We start from the raw sequence: 20,480 nt of genomic DNA on the forward strand, positions 1-20,480 counted from the left end.
ACCACAAGGAAATATACAAAAGTCCCACATTTAATGAACAAACTGAGCAATTCTGTAATTTTTAATTTGACCCCTAAATTTCCAGGCAGTTATTGTAATGGAACTGGTGCTTTAAAAGCAGAGTTATATGTGAAATGGTTGATGGATAAATATATGGTATTGTCTGGAAGCTGTCGGTTGTTTGATCATCAATGGGAAGTTTTCTAATAGACCACCTTGTCCACGACACCACTTCTGCTTTCTGCCATTCTGCTGTCCCCTGGCCTCTCACCTTCACTCCTAAAATGTGTTGATCTACTAGACCGTGTCTGGGCCACATAGAACATGCTTAGCAAAGCGAAAAAGCTCTCTTCCAATGCCAGTCCTTTCTTCTTTCTTCATCTTTCCCAGAGCACCTACAAATAAATTGAAGGTGGATGTGGGGACAAAGGCAAAGACAGAAAGGAGTCGAAATCCAGATGGTTGTAAATTCCTAGGCAGATCCTCTCTTTATCTAGGTATCCTCCAATGGGAATGAAGGAACCTTGTGTCTAACTACATCCCAGCTGCATGGAGCATGCTCCTTGCCTGGGCAGCACTGACAAGGTGTACCAGCAGTGGGGAGACTCAGTACTTCAGCCTCCCTCTGTCATTCCCCTGCACCCATTCCCTCCTGTGGCATTCATGGAGCTGTAGGTGGGGTGGGGGCATGCAACATGCTTTTTTAAAGAAAGAAGAGCGTTTTCACAAGTTCAACCATCAAAAGGTGTGTGTGTGTGTGTGTGTGTGTGTGTTTATTTCCAAAGACCTTTATTACAATTGCTCATGCTCATTTGGTGAAAAACCTGACTTTAGATATATTTCTGCCTTATTGATTTGGGGATGAGATGAGGTGGAAATATACCAGAAAAGGGGGAGGTTTAAGTCAGGCAGGATCCCCACCAGCTCTTGAATCTATCAGATCTAAGAAATTCTGGAGGGCCAGCAGGGAGACCCCCCACCTTAAGTAACTAGATAAAAGGGATGAAAGGGAATTGGGTGGGGTCTGGGATGGGACAGAGGGCTTGGTCTTCTACTGAGTGTGTGCTCACCAACTCTTAAAATCTGATGAGAGCCATGAACCCTGATCTAAATGAAATGTAGGCAGCACACACAGACACAATTCTGCCTACAGTATTGGAGGGATTTGATCTTCCAGGAGGCTCCTGTAATCCCAGGTTTTAAGGCTGGCTGTGGAAGTGGGGTATCTAGTCACCGAAGGCTCTCTTCACATTGACCCCAGGCAGATACACCCCTGTCTGGGCATTCCAGTTAACTCTGCTTCTGCCTGGTTTCAGAGAACCCCCCTGGCATTTGCCAACCCAGGGAGCTTCCTGGGTGTTCCTTCAGCCCTCAGATTTGTAGGGAGAAGAACGCCTGATCCTCTGGCCACCAAGGGAGGTCTTAAGTCAGCCCAGAAGGCTAGCAAGGCAGTGAGTGAGCCAGGGCAGAAGGTGAAGAGACTCTAAGTCGGCCAAGCAACTCATGCCCTGCTCAGCCTGTCTGCTCATTGGTGTGTGGGACCAGCTACCCTGCCTGGTGCCCTAGAAACTCTCTCTCTGCCAAGGCGAACCCGATGTATTTTCATTTGACCTCAGAAGGTTTGAATCCTTCCCTGGCTGTCTTTTCTTGGCTAGGTCCCACCAGCCCCTCCTGGAGCTATCCATCCCTTGTCACCAGGACCCCTGCAGTCTGGCACCTTGGGTACAGTCACAGCAGGTGTGGGGCTGGGGGTGGGGGTGGGGCAGGGAGGGAGGAGTGGGGTGGGTGGGGGGCAGGATTTGGAGAGGGTGTGACTCGAGCCAGGGAGGAGGGGCTAAATACATTCAAGAAGCTTGTTATAGCAGTTCTGTACTCCAGCACAGCAGAGAGCGCCGGGAGCCCGAGGGGAGCGCGTCGGTGAGTCAGGCTGCACTGAGCCGAATCCAACAGGGGTGCAGCGCGGTGCGGCGGGCTGGGGTTGCTGGGCTCCTCGGGACGGTATGCGTGGATCTCTGTCTGGCGAGATCTTGTGGGTTGAAACGTAGCCCTGAAGTAAGTGCCCGGAGTAGATGCAGGAACGCGAGTTCATGGGCAAGCAAGGGAGGCGAAGGGAGTGAGGGTCTCTCTGATCGTGAAATTCGCTGTCCCAGGATATCTGGAAATCCCAAAGTCAACACTGGCGCCTGCAGAAACAGTACTGCCTTGCCTAAGCTCTCGGGGTAGAAGGGAACAGCGCTCAAGAGAGCCTGGAGAGAGGGATGCGCGCGCTGCGAGCGCGCTGGGGTGGCGGAGCAGTAGCCCGCGCAGCTGAGGGCGAGTGCACAGCGCGCCGGCTGGGGAGTGCGCAGGGTCCCGAGAATGCCACGCTGCCCCTGGGTAAGAGGATCTGCCGCCCAGGGCACGCTAGACTCAATGCTTGTTGCATGGGCTCAGAGTATAGATTGTGAGTGCCAGGCGTTGATTCAGGGAGCTTGGGTTCCAAGTGCCGAGGTTCTGAGCGCCAGGGCCCTCGGCGGGGCCTGCTGGGTATCTCAAGGCGTAGTCCCACTGCTTGGGTCATCCAGTACACTCAGCTGTCTGCTGCCAGGTGTGGCAGAGGCTGGCACCGGGCATGGGGAAGGGCAGCGGTCGCTCTTGGGTTCAGATAGAGAAGCTGCAGCGGAGGGAGATAGAGGACTCTGGGGTCAGAGTGTTGCAACTTGAAGCCAACGTAAACATGAGGTTTAGTTAGTTCGGTTGGATTACAATGTTCTTGGTTTCATAAAAGCTTTCGGAGATTCTTAAGGAAGGTGTTTTTGGTTTGACCTTTTTCGTCAGGTTTACTTCAGAGATTTCAAGAAGCGCCTGCTTGCTAGGCTGGTTTTTCCAATTGTTCCAGGCTGGGAATTGTAGCAGTTTGAATAATAATTTATGGGTGTTTCATGCATTCAAGTGTATTACAGCAAAGTCTTTTGGGTGCTGTGGGTATTAAGGGAAACTCAGTGCACGTTCTCAGCTGCAAACCAAAATACTGCTGTCCTGGGTGCTTCTGCCCCATCTGTCATGGGAGACCAGTGGAAACCTGGGGGGGGGGGGGGAAGGCACTTGATGTATTGCCTGCCCTGCATCCATGCTCCTGGCACACTCTCTCTGCCCATGCCAATCCACTCTCCCTGAAGTCAGGGCCAACTGAACCTTGCCAGCTCAGCTGGCATGGAGAGCCACGGTGGGGCCCCCCCAACAACTTCTTCCCAGGGTCCCAAACTCCTGAAACTGTGTTATACAGGTCAGATAGGTCTGTACAGTTGGCCTCTGCCACCCTTCTGAAGTAACCAGTGTTACAGTCCCCAACCACATGAACCTTCTCTCTGCCGAGTCATGGGCCATATTAAGCCCGATGGGTTTCATCTGTTGATTAAGGCATGTGTCAGCCTGGTCATCTGAGTACTAATCATCGTAGACAGTCTTCCCAGAGTTTGACAGGGGACAAGCGTCTATAGGAGAGGATGGTCTGGGGGTTGAGGCCAGCACGGCTGGTACTGACATGCAGTAGACTTGAATGGCCCTTGTACTGGGTAGTTGAGGGAGGATAGGTTAATGACACATTCTTCTGTCCCTTCCCTATCATTTCCCCCAATATTTTAGGTAGGGAGAGAGAGAGAGAGAGAGAGAGAGAGAGAGAGAGAGAGAGAGAGAGAGAGAGAGAGAGAGAGAGAAGCTTCCAAGGGAAAGTGGTAAGAGGTAGCACACATAGGAAGTCAGGGACTCTGGGGCATGGGGCACACAATTTGACAGAGCTATAAGAGTGACTCAGAGGGTTTTATAGCCAGCTGACATCACCAGTATCCCTGGACAGCCACCCCAAGCAGCCCAGGCTCATCAGAAAGTCATTTGTTTAGGACAGTCACCCATGCTGGTGACTCTCAATTGTTTACTTTGAACCTTTAGCAAGGAATGGGCTTTCACTTTCTCCTCTTATTCACCTCCCAACCCCCATGCCCTGAGGGCGGTGAGAGGAAGGGATGAGGCCCCCATGCTCCATTCTCCTTCAGGGAGAACTCTGTGCCCGGACCAGAAAGGGGGCCCCAGCTGCCAACATCAGCAAAGAGACTAGGGCAGGGCAGGGCAGGGCTGGAGCCCCAGGGAAGTTTCTCATCGTTACTGAGATTCAGCTGATGAGAAAATCACACACTTCTAAAGGAGTACTGAGCCTGACAGCTGCTCATTTGTGGAGCACAGGGTCTCCGAGTTGCAGGGGAAACAGAGAGTATAGCTATTGCTCTTCTTTGCTAGGAATGTAACTGAGCTGTGCCTAGACACCACACAGCAGTAGAGACTGAGCCAGAGTCCCGGCCATTTGCCTTCTCCTAATAAGAACGTCCAGGCACCTCATGATCCAGAGCAGGGCGTCCACAGACAGGAAGTAGAAGGTTTGCTGAGGATATGCACAAAGTCTCAGCTCATCTGAGAAGCATAAGACCTGTGTTTCCAGAAAACATCTCTTTTCTTTCTCTGACTGGCACTTTTCATATCATATACACTGCTGCTCTCTCTAGTTCTCTCTCTAGTTCTCTCTCTAGTTCTCTCTCTCTCTCTCTCTCTCTCTCTCTCTCTCTCTCGCTTAGCCAGTTCTAAGATTAACCATGAGGGACTTTGTGTTGTGTCATAGTGACATCAGCCAGATAAATAAACAGGAACCCAAACCCATCCTAACCATTTCCTGGGATGTTTGCTTCTTGACAGTGGGATGGTTATGGTTATGATTCCTGATACCAAATTGTGAGATGAAGATAATTCTAAGACTAATGTTCAAAATAGAGAAAACGAGGCTTTGGAATCACTGGCCTTCCAACAGAGAGTGCATAATGTGGAAATGTTCCAATTTCAGCCAAGGGAATAGTCCTTCAGTCACAAGGTTTAGATAGTACTGGAAAAATGAGAATTCACCATAGAGGCTTGGGGCATAGTTGCTTGGACTATTGTGTTTTCTTTGCTTTTCTGTGGACAATATAATGCCTTTTTGAGGAATTTATGTAGACTGTTGTCCTTAGACTGTAGGGAGAATCAAATTTAAAGGTTGAGATCAGTTTCTTGATTAATTTTTCCTGCATTTTGAGCAACCTTCCAATGGTAGTTTTTCAGTTGTAAGAAAGGGAAGGCAACAGTCTATGGCTGTGAGCAAGTCATTAACCTCATGAAATCTGAGTGACGTATTCATGGTGCCATTTGTCAATGGAGCCATTGACATAACAGGGCAATTCTTGGTTAAGTGTGACCACTCTACACACACAGGAAGTTCAGTGTCCCTGCCTTACCTACTAAATGTCAGAAGTCATGATGTCAGTTGAGTTTGCCTCCATGTATAAATGGTGCTTACAGTTAAAAATTCCCTTGGGAATGGGAAAAAAAAAAAAAACGCCCTTCTGTTGAGGCACCTACGATGTTGTCATAGGATTGAGACTTCAGAAGTCCCAGTCGTTGTCCTCTGAGTAGCAGAATATCAGACTCAGTGCCGCCATCAAAAGGAACCTCAGGGTTATGATCCTGCCAGGTGTCATCCTCTGCTTTCTGTGACTGAAATTTCACTGCAAATGACCCAGAAGAAAAGCAGAAAGAGTCGGGGAAAGATAGGGATATCAGAACAGGGTATCTCCCCTGTCACCCATATGCTGTTGAAAGCACAGGCAAAGAGAGATCCCAACACTGAAGAAAATCCTTCCTTGTTAAAGAAGTTAGACTTTGGCAGTAGGAGGTGCGCTTCCTAAAGCAGGAAGCCTTGTACTCCCAACCCCTCACTGACAACATGTAATACACCATGAGTACATGCTGATCACCTGCCCTGACAACATGCAATACAACATGAACACATGTTGATCGCCAATGAATAAAACTAGCCACACTGTGAGGGCAATGAGAATAAAGAATTGCCATCTGAAGAATAAGCTAGGGATGCTGCATGGAAGAGATGCTGCTGGAGGCACTGGTAACAATCTCAAATAGAACAGCTCACATTATCCTCACCTCTGCCCCCAAGGTTTCACTTGGGGACAAAAAAAAAAGTAGAACCCCTTGTTTATTTACAGTTCAAATGGATAAAAAGAGCATTTCTGGAGGATGTATTGGAACACAGTTTTCCTACTTATCCCAAACTTAGTAGAAATAGAAGAGTAAATTAATGTGGAGGTGCTTAGATTTTTTAGTTGGTTCTTAATGAGATCAAATGGAAAAGAGAAGGACCAGTTGATAAAGCGCTTGCTGCGCGAGCATGAGGACCAAGCGTCAACTCTCCAGTGCCCATCTCAAAGCCAAGTGTGGTAACGTGAGCCTGATTTCTAGCGCCACGGAGGCAGGATCAAGTGCATCCTTGGGACTTGCCGTGACTTAGTCTAGACAGATACGTGACCTCCAGGCTCAGTGAGACACACTGTTTCAAAAAAAAAAAAATAAGCTGAAGAGGGAAGAGAAAAACATTACACATGTGTTTGCATGTGCGCGTGTGCTCATACACTTGAACACACACACACATACACATGGGGTGGTGGGGCATGGGATATTTAAAGGACGACAAATGAGGCTAAGCCGATGATGACATCTTCCAGGTAGGACTAGCTACAGTGCTTTCTGAGTTGCCCAAGAGTCTGGCAGACCTTTTGCACGTGCAGCAAGTCTTTTTATGGGTAGGGGTGTGAGTCAGAGTCAGACAGTCAGGACTTCCGTGAAAAAGCGAGCAGCTTGAGAGGCTTTGGCACGGCCCGGGTGCCTTCTTGCAGGTGGAATCCCGATGAGCGGCTGAATCTGGCTATGAAGTCGACTGGAATACACAGCTCAGGTTTGGCTCCGAAGCTACCCCATGCTGGGCAGTTACAACCCACTGCTACTGGAATAGTTTCCCAGTAACCACAAGGTATTTGCTATCTTGGAGGCTATTATAGAAGGTACATAGTCTCTGCTCACCCCTAAGTTGTTGAAAGGGGAGAGAGCATTAATGCATGGCCACGGCCGATTTTTCCTGTTTCTTTTGGCTGTTCCTTCAGTAGTGAGGGTTGTTGCTCTCCATGCTGTTCCTAAGAAAGCTCAGAGACAACAGTCCCTCCTTGGTAGAGGCAAGAACTCAGCCTGCCCATATTAGAGAAGGGGGAAGTGTCACATCAGACCTGTGGTTTACAGCCAACTCTGTGGCTTCAGCATCGTTACTCATGAGGTGACTTGCAGCTCTTTCCCTGCTCAGACTGGTGAAATGATACCCCATTTTTGGATCTGAGTAGACCTGGCTCAGAGGCCAGCAGACGGAGGTACTGCCTCATCATCATGAATAACCTTGAGTTAAATCCTCCATGGCACGTGGGAGATGCCAGGAAGGACAGGTTCCCTCTGCATTACGATCGTGAGTTTTTTAAAAAAAAAAATACAAATAATTACACACACACACATACACACACACACATACACACACATATACAGACACATACACACACACACACATACACTGAGAGAAGGAAGACATCATACTGTTTTCTCATTACCTGAAAGATGCTCAGCTAATTAATCAGAAAAGGAGGCATCCCTCTATGGAGAGCAGAGGACCAGTTTCCTCCCCTCCCTGTGTACAAAATCCACATCACTGTGGTCTGGCTGCTATGCCCAGCTTGGTTTGTGTGGCTGGAACACCAAAGAGCCTGGCACAACAGGAGCTTCCCTGGCTAAAGCTCTTTCTCCACATGGAGGGCGAGGAGAGTCTGGATTGTAGGGGCTGACCTCCCTCTGTGGTGCCTTCATCTGGAGTAGGTCAGCATCACGTGTGAGCTTCATGTGTCTCTGCCTATAGAACACTTTGCTGGGTTCGGGGACAAGAAATCGTTTGGTGGCCTTGAAGTCTCCTCCAGGCATTTACTTGTTTGTGTCTTTGGGTTTGAAAAGACCCGTGTGTAATTAACATTCTCACTTGGATGGGATTCCAGCCAAACATTTCATCTTCTGAGTTCTGTCTTCCTCATCGTATCTGAGCAAAAAGAGGCCAATAGATATTTGTCTGGAATTTTCTTTTGGAGCCAAACTCTCCTCAGACTTTACTGCCAGAAAACGTTAGACTGTTCTCTTGAAATAAGGCCTCTCTTGAGAATCACCATGTTTCCTGGTAGTTTTACGGGTGCTTTGGTTCCCTTCTCTGCCTAACGACCCCCTGCATGTCTAAGATTGTAAGTACCTCGTCCCAGTTACAAGGGGAATAAGAAAAGATAAGGCATCTGAGTGCAAGCTCTCAGATGTAGGCAGCTGCTGCCTCTACAGTTAGCATTTGATTTCATTCTTCCATTTGGCCTTTTAAAAGACTATGCTCCTCTCAGCGGGACACTCTGGGGGACATGTGACAAACATGTAATTGTGTAACACAGATCAAGTGAAAACTTGCTCCTGAGGCTCACCAGGTCATACACCAGAGTCAGCCCACAGTGAACTAGGAGCCACAGAAAATTAAAGCAGCATGTCCCACTGTGAGGGGACAGGCCTATTATCTTTCAGGATTGTAGGTCCAGTGCAACCAAAATTTACAACTGTTTGAATCATCAAAACTTGGAGTTTGAATGTATCATTTTGTCAAAATGTCCCCATGAAGTGCCGTGCTCCTTACCTTTCTGTTGCTGTGATAGAACACCATCCAATATAACGTATAGAAGCGTTTGCGTGGTTTATGGTCCCAGGGGGTGGGAGTCTATTGCAGTAGAGGCAGCGGGCATGGCAGCCGCAGGTGAGAGCTCACAGCTCCACCAGCAAGCAGGAAACAGAGAGAGCAAACTGGGATTGGCGTGTGGTTCTTAAATCTCAAAACCCATCCCTAGTGACATATTCTTCCAGCAAGGCCAAATCTTCTAAACTGACCCAAACAGCATCACCACCAGGGGACCAAGTAAACAAACCTCTGAGCCTATGGGGACATTCTGCTTCAAGCTGCCACACTGGACCTTCTGGCCTAGGCCTGCCATTTCTGAACCACTAGAACCAAAGACTCAAGACCTGCCTGGGCTACAGAGTGAACTCAAGGCCTGCCTGGGCAACTTAGTGAACCCTGACTCAAAATAAAGCATAAAGGTGGATCAGAGGTCAGCAGCAGGCCTGAGGCTCAGTCTCCAGTCCTAGGGGATAAAGTAACTCCTGGTGGCTCAAACAAAATCCATGAGAAGGCTCTTTATCTTTTGATCCAAACTCTCACTTTCGGAGTAGTTACCATCTCCCAAAGGAGTACGAATTGAGTGGTCCTAAGTTCTAAATAGAGAGGAGGTGAAGGGCCAGGAAATCCTGAAAGTCTCGGGAAGGGGGGGTGTTATGGGGTTTTATGGAAGTCAAGAGTCAAAATCCATCAGAATGGGCTTTGTATTGTTCCAACTTCTTTGAGTTCTGCTCAGTGAGCCTCAGTTCTCTCATCTGTGAGAAGGGATCAGAGTATTAACTGCAGATAGCAGACACCGGCTGGGAAGCCCTTTGCAACAAAGCCTGTGACACCAACTCTTTCTGTTGATGCTTGCGTGGGGGAAGCTATCAGAAGCTGAGGTGGTGAGAAGGTAGGGCTGGCTTGACTCCCAAGGGTCCCTCTCAGAATCCAGCATTCAGCTAGTTGCTTTTCCAGGACCCAGGCTGCCCTACCTCGTCTGATCCCTAAAAGCACAAGAGCTAGGTATAGGCTCTCTGGTCCTTTCCTGCTTCTCTCTAGGGCCTGTGGCTGCTTGTCCAACACCCCCTTCAGAATCCCACCCCTTAAAAGCCAAGCCACTGCAGGAAAAAAAAAATATATGTGTGTGTGTAGTATACTAAGTTAAAAGTTGTGCCCACGAATCTGTACAGACATGCACAGAAAATATTCAAGGAATTCTTAGGAATAAAAAAAATTTTACAAATCTGGATTTTTGCATGAGGACATCACAGGAACATGTTTTCTCAATTACTGCACACATTTCTTAGAGTGAAGTCACCAGTCCCCAGCTCATGGGGCTTGACTCGCACTCAGCCACACCTGACCTGGAGTTCACTTTCCATGACTTAATCTGATTTAGCCATCCCAGCCACTGCCCCTCAGCATCGTATAGAATCACCTCCAAATCATAAGCAGGGTGGGTGGTGCACACCCCTAAAAACAACGCAACGTCAGATGCTGAGAGTGGAGAGAGACAATTCTGCTCTTGCCATCAAAGGGCAGAGTCCCACAAGCCCTGGCCTTTTCTTGTCCCTTAGCATGTATTATTAGCTGGTGACCACACGTGGCCTGATGGAGCAGATGAATTCTTTAGTTTCTGAAAGCAGAGGAAATGGTCTCTTTTGCAGAAAAGCATGCATCAACCGCCTAAAATATCACCCGCTGGAGCCTGCGATCAGCAATTGTGTCCTCTGGATGGTTTCCTGGGCTGACTCTTTGCCAACGCAGTGGCTTTGTCAGATAGTTCTAATTTCTAAGATAGTTTATCAATGATGTCCGCTTGGCAGAAGGATGATCAGAGTACACAATTAGGAGTGTGCTCCGTGCAAGACCCTGCTCGCGCCCATGGGGACCAGCAGAAGGCCGAGGAAGACTTCAGATCTGCTGTCTAGAGGAAGGAGAATGCTTTCCAAAATCCAGAGTGAGACCCGTTGGGAGACTTGGAGATAATTTTAGTTGTATCATTCTCAGTAATGTGGAGAGAGATAGGGAGAGAAGAAAGGAGGAGAAGGAAAGAAAGGGAAAGAGAGAGAAGAAGGCAGGGAGGAAGGATGATAAATTTGGGTGAAAGATTTGAAAAGCAATACACATAGGGAGTAGCACTGAAATCTTGTTTGCAGTTGTCAGTTTCTGTACATGCGGAAGTGTTCCGATTGGCTAATAGTGGGAAACCTTTTCTACTCAAACTATGAGCTATAGTTTTTTAAAAAAGAAAAGCACTGAAATCCACTGGCATAGAACAGTGTTAAAATGTTATAGAAAAGAGAGGGGTGCTGAAACAGACAGCTTTGGGGTTCAGCTGGAGCTCATCATATGGTCTTGGGTAACCTTGCTTCTCTAAGTGCTGGTGTCTTCTGTAATGTCGAATGATGGCGCCATCACAGAGATGCTGCATAGATTGGGATAAAAGCACTTGGTGCTGTGCTTGCCCCTGGCGAGGTGAGGGCTTCTGAGGCTCATCTGCTTTCCCTTTCATCCTCTCCTTTGTCTCCTCTTCTCCTTCCCTCCATCTCCTTGCGTCACCTCTTCTATCTTTTCCTTGGTCTTCTGCCTTGTGACCCCTCATCTTCATCAGAGCTGTGATGTCTCTCTACCTGAGTTTGCATTTTCTCTGCAAACCCAGCAAAGAAGCAGCAAGGATGACCCTACTTCCTGCCCCACTACCTCATTTCACATGTGCAGAGCCATCTTACTTGGACGTTGTTCCTCTAAATGTGACCATGCGAGAGAGGCCAGGCGCCTGTCTCGGTCACTGATAAGGGTCAGAGGGATGCTATCTATGGCCTTTCCTAGTCCTGTCACTTTGGTGCTGGTGGGGGTGCAGTGACTTTGGAGAGAGCTTCTCTTCTTACAAAAATCATCCTTCATTTCAGTACATATATTTAAAAGATAACAGGGCTGAAACACCATTGTAATTTTGACAGTTGTCAAATTTCTAAAGAAATCCCTGACTAGGCCAGAGGGCTGAAGATTTTCTCATGACTCTCTTGGAGCGTTTAAGTTTTCTTTCTTAATAAAAGCAGCCGGAAGGTCAATGTGGACACTGGAGGTGACAGCTTCAGGTAAGACAAACCTAACTTTGCCCTCAGCACAGCCAGCAGTTGGTCCTTGGCCCTGGCTGCTTGGGTCCTCAGCAGAGGGCACTGGAGAAAGTGACCCCCATGGTTATTGGGCTTTTGAGCCAGGAAGGTGACTGTCCCAATTTCCTTGAGAGCCTGGTAGCTATGGCCCCGAGGGCAGATCAGTGGTGACAGACTGCCTGGCTCTTTGTTTGTCGAAGCCTTGCTCCCCTCCTTTGGCTCCCCCTCTTTGCTCCCCCTGGGCTCATTCCAGCTCTTCTAGTGAGATACTCTTCCTCTAGGCAGTTTTCACCACGAAGACTCAAGGGGAATTATTTGTGACATCTCCTCAAAGGCAGCATTCCTGTCCAGACCAGACACTGACTCCTTCCAAACAGTTTGAGTTTGCAGGACAGTTGGGCAGGAAGGAAACTGATCTGGTCCTCAGGGTAACTTAGGGTTCCATCAGGGTACCCAACTCCTTTCTTCCCATCAGTCCCTGCAGAACTAATGACTCTAGCAGGTACATTTTCAGTGAGAGTCTGAGCGAAATACAGACACTTGTCCCATCAGACCCAGACCCACCCCCAGCAGGTGGATAATACGGAGCTTCCGGGAGTTGGAGTGGAGTGGGCCAGGCTGGAGAGAAGAGTTTCAACTCCTTGCTGCTGCACAAGGGTTTAGGGGAAGCAAATACCGGCTGACTTCTGTGTCACAAGGAGGAAAGAAAAAGTGTCTAAAACTCGCCATGACAAATGGAATCACTTGTCCCAGAAATGACATACCGCCAAGAATGAAACAAATTACCTTTCTTTTTGATCTGGATTCAAGGGTGTTGTTTCTGAGCTGTCCACAGCGAAAGTGCAAGCACTTGGCAATGCTTTCCATGGCTCCTTTGAAGACGTCAGATGCCAAAGCCCAACTCTGGATTTTATGCCCATGCGTCAGCATCCCTGGATCTTGGAAATGAAAGAAAAATATGCTAGGAGTGGGTTATTTTCTTTTCTTTTTCACTTTTTTTTAAATGTCCTTGATTTTGAATTTTTCCAAAAAAGAGCAAGATGTGTCAGGAAGCATGGATACTACAAAGAAGCAAATATGTCTCAAAAATTTCTCTATCAAGTGTCTTTGTTAAGGGGAAAAAGGTGATTTTAAGTCACAATGGTATACAGAATGCTCACTTACTGGCCCTTCCAACTCTGTTGATGATTTCCAATTGTAGAATTAAGTACAATGGTAGAGTTTTGACATGCATCATGGGTGCTAAGGGAAAGTCAGCAAACCTGCCCACAGCATTTTCTTTATGAGTTTGGAAAGATTTTACATGAGGAAGAAAATTTCCAATATAATTTGAGTTTGGTGACACATTTAAGAGATTAGAGGTTAACGCAATTCGTTTTTGTAAACAACCTGTTTTTATCATATACCATCTAAACTGGGCAAACCACCGAACTCTCTAAGCCTCTTTCCTAATCGATGGGATGAAGATAGTATTCACTAGCAGTCCCAGGGCCTCACACTATGGATTTACAAAATACCCAAGCTACAGCCACAGAGGCCAGAGGTGAAGGCCTGGATGGGGCAAGTGGGATTCCAGGGGACAACTGACTCTGTTCATGGTTGGCTGTCACTAACCCCACATGAGCCACTGTCCATCTCAACAGCAGGAGCAGGTGCGGCAGCACCCCAGAAACCTGGGAAGTAGTGGGGTATTCTGGCAATGGTTGTGCTGGGAATTAAGCAGACCCTGGGAGGCAGAGTTGAAGAGCTCTGAGGAAAAGGTCAAAAGAAGGAACCAGAGTTTCCAGGTTCTAGTTCCGGGGTGGGGCTTGAAATGCCCATGATGGACATACATGGCTGTAGCTGCCTGCTTGTCAGTGTTCCCACATATCAGTGAGGCTACTAGCATACCCTCCTTCATGTAAGGGTCAGGAGAGACAGCTGCCAGTCACCTGCTGTCCTGCAGCACGGGTCTTGTGTCTCCAGTGGTGTGACACAGATGTCATCTGCTGTCCCGCAGCACAGGTCTATAGCACGGGTCCTGTGCGCTCCAGCGATGTGACACAGATGCAGAACAAAGATGAGTCTGAGGAATTCCCTGAGGACCCGGTGGTCTGGCTAAGGACATCTCGAGGCAGATGTGACTGTGGTGCCAGGATGACCTGGAGACACTATTGTTCCCCGTCCTTCATGGGTCTCCGCCCGGGTCTCCTTTTCTGCCTTCCCTGTCTCTTCCTGACCTCTAAATGTAAGTCCCTGGAGCTTGCTTCAGGATCCTCTTTATTTTCCAGATCATTCTCTTCCAGGATGATATCATTCCTGCCCATCATTAAACACGACCTAAGATCCTGGATGTCTGTTTCCGCTCTGGGCCTCTCCCCTGGGCCCTAGGCTCTTCTATTCTACAGGCACGACCAGCTGGCTAGTCAATGGACATCTCAAACTTAACATTTTTGACTCCTCCCAAACCACTTCCCTAGTCTCATTCTCTTCCCACAGAATAATGTAGAAATTGTCCTCAATTCTACTTTGTTCTTCGCTGCTACTATCCCAGTCTTGCTGGGTCACCCTCATGGTCCAGCCACTTCCTGTCACTGCTGCTGCCAATTTAGCTTGAACCGCCACTGTCGCTCATTCCCAGGAGCTCCCCTGTTGCTCTTGCTCCCCTGAATACAGCATGTTTACCCAGAAGCAGCCAGCACAGCGCCTTGCAGGTGAAAGTCCTGCTTTGGTCTTTTTTCAGCCTCCAATTGCTTTCCGTATACACAGACTAAAATCCACATGCTTGGTGCACACCTGCAATCCCCGAATTTGGGAGGCGAGGTGGAGGCAGGAGAGTCGGGAGAGTTCAAGGTCATCATTGCACCTGGGCTACGTGACCTTGTCATCTTCGCCAGGAACTCATCACAGCACTCCTTCTCGGGAGCTCATTTTCCTCCTGTGGGGACATTTGAGAATACTTGGAAACAGTCTGGGTTTTCACAAAATAGGGAAAATACTGCATCCAGTGGGGAAAGACCAGAGGCAGAGCTAAATACTCATGGGACCAGTGCACAGGACAGTCCCCCAAAATAAAGAAGGGTCTGACTCCAAATGCCTGTGATGCTTGTAGAAAGAATGGTGTCTTAAATGAGCCGGACTGACTGACCCCAGCAGCTCCTGTCTCTCCTGCCTTTACCTGCCACGCCACGATGATCATGTTGTGACCTAATGTACCATGCACAGTCATCTCAGGATCCTGGCAGGTGCTGTTTCTCCCAGTCAGGTCATTCATACCCACTCGTCTGTGTTGCATGAGTTCTACTTGGTCTTAATAATAAAAATCCCAAACCAGATATTGGGGTAAATGTTGAAAGATCAGAAAGACAAAGAAGCAAGCCACGGCCAACTCTCACCTTGCTAACTCCTCAGCTGAAAAAGGGCCAAACTCCTGTCTCCTGTCTTATACTCCTCTCGCTGTCCAGCCATACCACTTCCTGTCTGTCTGCACAGACCTCCAGACCTCTATGGTTAACTAGTGAATAGCTCTGCCCTCTGATCTTCAGGCAAGCGTTATTTGTTAGAGAACAAACAAGATAGCACCCCATCTCTGTGTATGGCTAACTTTGCTCATCATTCTGGTCTGCCTAGATGTCACCTGCTAACCACTCTAATCTGAGTCTCCACCCCACCAAACCTGGCCACTCCCATCTGCTGCCTGCTGTGTTTATTTCCCAGTACTCTTAAGATTTATTTCCTTCTTTTACTGCTTCTTCCAAAGAAGTAGAGAATGAGGTCTGGCTTTGGCTATGTTCGTCAAAGAGTTCATCACAAAAAAAAGTATTTGCCAGATGAGTTTAGTGAATAATTGACAAGCATGGCACAGCTGTGGCTTACTGTAGGTCAGAAAAGAAGGCAATTAGTGATCTCCAGCTGTTTGAGGAGGTGGCCATAAACTGCAGTGCACATCACTGGGTCATCTTCCCTTCTAGATGCAATGTCCTAAAATGGAAAGGACTTGACCGCCATTTCCCCCTCAGATACCTATGTGCCTGCAGGCAGCTCTCTTTGGGAAACGGCTGTGGACTTGAATCTTCCAAAGGCTAAAGAGTTAAGCTGGAGGTGGAGGGCGCCTGACACCCTTGGAGAGAGGTCTCTGGAAATGGGTGGGGGCAAATCAGAACCAACAGGAACAATATCACCTCTGGGTGATTAGGAGAAAGGGAAGGGAGGGCCCTGGAAAAGAGCCTATGCTCCACTGTTCCAGGATCACAGATAGGATGGAGGTGTTTCTGGAACCCGGGGTGCAAGGGGTCAAACAAAGGAGATGGGTTGGAGCTGAGACACTAGGAAGGTAGAGGAAGAGAGGGCGTCCAGGCAGAGATCTGGGCTGTACGGTCACACTGTGACTACAGAATCGATAACACATGGTATCATATAAAAAGCAGTTCCAAATGCTAGGACCCACTGTCCAACACTTGTGCTTGAATGTGGCAGTTGTTATAGCTACAACATGCAGGGTGGTAGTAGACCTTGCCAATGGTGGATAGAGTGCCCCTCCCCACCCCGTCTAGGTCAGCTTCCTGACCTATCTCCCAGTGATGACACTTGATGAAGATAAAGTTGGAAATGAATTGATCAAGCTTGCATATCCAAGGCCCCAAATTCCAGGGAATACAAATTCCAGGATTGGCTGTTAGTTGGGTCCCCATTGAAGAGGGGTGCTAACCTTGGGCACACGGCACCAGCCATCCCAAAATCTTATCCAAGAAATTATGTGGTCAGGGTCTGTGCTTGCAGGGCCACCTCAGGACACGTACTCATGACTGGTTCACTTTCCTGCCCAGATACTTCTGAGGAGATGACTGTGTGGGATTAGCTGGCCAACACCTCATTTTATTGGTCTATTAATGCAGATTTAAAGTAACACACCTCAGATGGAGACAGCTTACTCCAACCTACCAAAAATATTATTATGAGAATTTACAAGGTCTAAGGAGTGATATAATGGTGATGAAATTCAGATGTGCTGGGAGACTCATTTCTAATTTAGCCCTGACTCAGTCCATAGAAATATGGATTTTTCCTGCAGACATGGTCTCATAGTTGCCTGGGCCCTGTGTGCCTTGCAGGGCTGGACAATGAGGTTGTCTGTCACTCTCAGGCTCAAAGGTACAGTTCCCTCCCAACCCCCGCTTAGGAGAACTATCCATCTCTGCTTCCCCAAAGTCTGATGCATTACTATGGCTTCTCATTCATGAAAACCCATCTGCCAGCTTGTCGCTTGGCCATCTCCTTCTTGGCGCACGCAGGTTTGAGGCTTTTAAACTTCTCCATCCACTACAACCTCTGAGCCTCCATTCATCCTAGGAACGAATGTAGCTAACAAAGGCTCAGAGTGTCGCCGCATACCCCAGGGATACACGCTGTGAACAACTGCCACATTCTCACCATTGGGAAAGGCAGCAAGCCATTCCCTGACAGGGCAGCCAGAAGGCCCATATTAGTCTCTTTTCTCCCTGCGTAACCTTAAATGAATTATATAAACTCCTTGAATCTCATTTCCTGAGCTGTGGAAGTGCATTAATCACAAGACTTCCCGTATAAGATGATTAAAGGAGAGGGGGCATGCAACACACAACCTGGTACTTGGCTCCTAAAAGTTGTTCAACAAATGGCTGCCTTCCTCATTACATTTAACTCTCAGGAAGTGAAAGGCAGACGTCAGTCAGCCACTCCTGAAAAGGCTTTGGAGCTGGAAGTGTTTCCAAGGCAAAGGAGATGAACAGGATGGGAAGACATCCCCAAACAAGGGTTGTAGGCTTGTGCCCGCGTTTCAACACGCGACTTGATGGTCCTTTGTGGGGTAAGCCTCAGTTACGCCATCTGTAAGATGGGCATCAGGATATCTCCGTGATTAATAAGGATGCGATGTTTATAAAATGCTTGGCACAATACACTAGCCTCAATGAACAGCCTCTCTCGTCCTTGCCACTGTGAATCACCCAGGCCCTCAGCCACCGCTTTACCCAGACCCAGCATGGAGGTAGACGATGCAGCCTCTACTCCATGGGTCTCTTCTTTCACAGTGTATTTTTCGTCACCCAAATCCTCATAGAGTTACAGAGCCACCTATAACTATAAACCACCTGTCTCAGGTGACTTTGTCCCATGGAACAACAATGTCATGCCCTAAAGCCTTTTCCCTTCCTTTTGAAGTCGATCTCCTAGCCCTCAACTCCCATTCCTCGGTGGGCACAAAAGCGTGGTAGCTATACCCTCTGAAGAAAGTTAAATTCAACAACCAGGTTATATCTTTTGTCCCTGGCCCTGCCAGGGAGTGCTAGACCAGGACAGAGAAGGAATTCTGGTCGCCCACCTTCCTTGGACATAGAAATAAATCATGGAGATTCTCATTTCATAAGAAAGCTACCAAAACAAATGTGAGGGCATTTTTGCCTATTTTCTTGAAGCAAATATTAAAAATGGAGGCAGAGGCAGGCGGATCTCTGAGAGTTCGAGGCCAGCCTGGTCTACAAGAGCTAGTTCCAGGACAGGCTCCAAAACAACAAAGAAACCTTGTCTCAAAAAACCAAAGTGCGGGGCGGGGGGGGCGGGGGGCGGAGGGGGGGAAGAGAAAGGAAATGCTCTCTCAGGGTTACTGTCCAGGGACTTTGCTTTCCTTCCATTTTTTGATAACCCACAGAAGGAGTGAGTGGCGCCCCCTAGTGTTGCAGTTCCTTAGAGCCTGGGGTATCAGGAAGCAGTCAGTAGACTCTGGGCCTTGAAGACTAGACAGCTCCCTTAGGAAGCTGCTTGACTTGCACACCTCAGCTGTGGCTGGCACAGTCTGGGATACCTACTGGGGCCACGGAGGAGCCAGGAAGCCTCGCAGGTCACTCCAAAGTCGGGCACCAAGGTGCCCACCATATTGTCCAGGAGTTAAGATGCTTGAGAGCAGGGGAAGTCAACCGAGCGCTACCACCTCCGGAACCACTGAAAGACAGCTTTGGCTGCCAAGCAATCATCCGCCTTGCTGCTTTGACAGTGTGGCCCGCGCCACCGAATAGCTGTGACCATTCTGCTGTCATCGCTACCCCTCTATGCTGTCTCTGCTGCTTCTTATATTGTCAGTTCACCAGTGCTACTGAACATAGATAAGAGAAGACACTTGGGAGAAGCTTAGTTATGCCTAATGCGGCCATGCCAGAAGTTCAGAGGAGTGGTCCAACCTACTTCTATAGCCTAATGATGGATGGATGTTTAGACCAATCACAGCCATTTACTGGACCAATCATAGCCTTGCCTTTTAGCGCCCTACAGCAGTCTCTATTAGGCCACTAGGGGAAGTGCTCTCTCCTCTGGTGAAGGCAGAAATAGTTACAGAGACATCTACAGTGAAGGCTTGTCCTAACCAAAAGTCTGATACAAAGTGTTGCAAACAGCCCTTGTTGGGGTTTTGCCATCAGAAGCCTGGGCCACCAGGCTATCTGTGCATAGATGCCTCAAGATGACCATGGAGTGTTCTAGATTGCCACCGTTAACAATCAGACTGGTAGCTCTTTTGCAGCAATAGGGCAGCAAGGGCAAGCTCAACAGTTATGAGTAAGGAACCGCCCTGTCCTAAGTATGTCTGCTCATTTACAGGAAAAGGAATTGCAGAAAAAGTGCTTGCAATAAGAACCTGCCTTTAACACGAATATCAATTTTGACAGTGTTTAATATCTGCCCAGTGCTCTTGAGGGCGGTGGGTCCTCCTTATCAGTCTCAAAGGGAAAAAAACCCAAAGTGAGCAGGGGCGGGGGGTGGAGAGGGATGCCTAAAGCCAGTGTGAGAAGCTAAGCCCTTCTAGGTCTCAGCATCTTTCAGCCTTTACCAACTACTTTGTGTTGAGAGCTGCGCACCCATGCCATTGATGGACAAAGTCATGTAGTTCCTGCACTCCTGATTGGGTTTGGAGACCAGTCTAGAAGACAATCCATCATCAATGCCACACAGAAACCCAAAGTGTCCCTTCTGATGGCAGCAGACTTCCTGGAAGAAGGCGCGATTCATCTAAGATCCGAAGATGGACAGAAGGAGGCTGAAGGCAGCTGCTCTGAGGATGAAGGGAAATCCTCCTTCCTCACCCAGGAAATGTTCTGTCATGGAAAGCTGTCAAGAGGCTCACATACAGACTCACAGCAGCTCCACCGTGAACTGCTCCTCCATCTCCAGGCTCTGTGAGGTCGCATGGTAAACTGCAATTGGCTACAGCAGATGTGCTTACATCACAGAAAACTGCAGATGTCAAGCCCATCCTCCTCCTCCGAGCTCGGAAAGGGGCTTTACCAATACCCCACAGGTCTCATAGGCACCTGCTTCCTGCCTGTAGGCAGCACATCACTGCGCTTTATGCCAAAAGCCTGAGCTCCCTCCCGCTGAAACCACCAAGTGCTTGTTCTTATCAACAAGTGCCTTTGGTCTTGGGGCTGTTTACTTCAGACCCTGGGCCATCCGGCTTCTACTAGCGTCCAGGACACCCTAACATGTTCGCAGCAAGCTGCTAAGAAAGGGCCTGTTCTTGTGGTCTTCTCACCCCTGGCCATCTAATGATATTTATCAACCACCCACGCCTACCCAGCACAGCGTGAGACACTCAGCCAGGCAGATCCCGAGTCTGGCTGTGACCCCTGAGGAATTTGGGCCTGGCTATCGCTGCACGGCCGACATTGTTCTTCTTTAATATAACATGGGCTTCTGAGGAACACGAGTCAGGGCTGGGAGCCCCGCTAAGGACA

The 20,480-nt window shown here is 48.4% G+C and overlaps 1 protein-coding gene across 2 annotated transcripts in view; it reads left to right on the forward strand.

Annotated features, from left to right (window-relative positions):
* Positions 1 to 20,480, forward strand: part of Ngf (nerve growth factor) — a 61,990-nt gene that overhangs the window by 8,332 nt on the left and 33,178 nt on the right. Inside the window, exon 1 of one of the 2 annotated variants that reach the window (XM_057793872.1) lies at positions 1,898 to 1,917. The exons of the other annotated variant lie outside the window; for it this stretch is intronic. The gene's annotated coding sequence lies outside the window, so the exon portion shown is untranslated. Of the gene's footprint in view, positions 1 to 1,897; positions 1,918 to 20,480 lie in introns of those variants that run through there. 2 annotated transcript variants of the gene reach the window in all.

Source organism: Chionomys nivalis, chromosome 18 (assembly GCF_950005125.1).
Source record: "Chionomys nivalis chromosome 18, mChiNiv1.1, whole genome shotgun sequence".
NCBI classification, from domain to species: domain Eukaryota; kingdom Metazoa; phylum Chordata; class Mammalia; order Rodentia; family Cricetidae; genus Chionomys; species Chionomys nivalis.